This window comes from Mustela nigripes, chromosome 9 (genome assembly GCF_022355385.1).
Source record: "Mustela nigripes isolate SB6536 chromosome 9, MUSNIG.SB6536, whole genome shotgun sequence".
In the NCBI taxonomy this organism is placed as follows: Eukaryota; Metazoa; Chordata; class Mammalia; order Carnivora; family Mustelidae; genus Mustela; species Mustela nigripes.
In genome coordinates, this window is record NC_081565.1 from 39306820 (window position 1) to 39307821 (window position 1002).

At 37.0% G+C, this 1002-nt stretch overlaps 1 non-coding gene across 1 annotated transcript; it reads left to right on the forward strand.

The window, feature by feature from the left end:
* Window positions 1-476: 476 nt before the first annotated feature.
* LOC132025239 (U6 spliceosomal RNA) lies at window positions 477-583 on the forward strand. The gene has a single exon (XR_009406502.1). It is a non-coding gene; the product is annotated as a U6 spliceosomal RNA (small nuclear RNA).
* Window positions 584-1002: the final 419 nt, after the last annotated feature.

Consider the following 1002-nt stretch of genomic DNA (forward strand, 5'->3'; position numbering starts at 1 on the left):
AAGTAAAAGCAGTATATAATACCCTGCAGCTTAGTTTTTCTATTTGAAAATGCAGCTAATCTCACCACTATATTGTTCTCTATCACATATCCCAACTGAATTGATATTTCAGCTCTTGTATGATCTTCCTCTCTAAGTTGGTTTACTGAAGGGATAAGTCATTCTGAAGAAGTCCATCTTCTAGTCAACTCGAAAAGCTCTGAATCAAACTTACAGATGGTATTTATTCTTTTCTGTTACAAAAGTGGGGAAACATAAGCAGCAGTAAAGCAAGTATTCATCTTTAGCTTGATGGGCATAATGTGAAAAAAGATTCCAGCTTCAGTATATCTCAGAGATAGACATGGAACTTGGAAATAAAAATATCCTTAAAAAACCTGGAAAAAAATATATCTGAAAAAGAAGAGTCTGTTGATCAGCTTGACCCAGTACTCAAACTTTGCTCTTGGAAGGAACCCAAGGATTTTTACTGGAGGGTGCTTCCTTTGGCAGCACATATGTAAAAGTTGGAATGATGCAGAGAAGTTTAGCATGGGCCTTGTGCAAAGATGATGTACAGATTCCTGGATTGTTCCATATTAACCAAAAAAATGTTTCTTTTTGCTATGGCAATCAAACTATGAAGGCCACTTACCTTTAAGACTCTGCCACAATTCTGGGAAACTTGATGTTGTTAAATATCAAAAGCCTAGGTGTCTAATTGTGTCATTTTCCCCACCAACAATGTATTGGTAGAGAGACAGAATGATGACTCTCAGCCACACCCAATTCTAGGCAGGTGGTTTTCTGGATCTGCTTACTTCCTGGAGCTGAAAGTAAAAAAAGAACTCAGTCACGTGGTCTAGCCAAGGAGGTAAGGTCAGCGTAGTTGTTGGATTTGAATATTGAAAAATTCAGAATCAAAGTAACACACGATTGTCTGTCTAAATCAGCTTTTACAGTGTTTGAAAAAAGCAAGTGCAGTATTTTCCTGAAATTAGAAGGTCCTATGATTCATTTCTG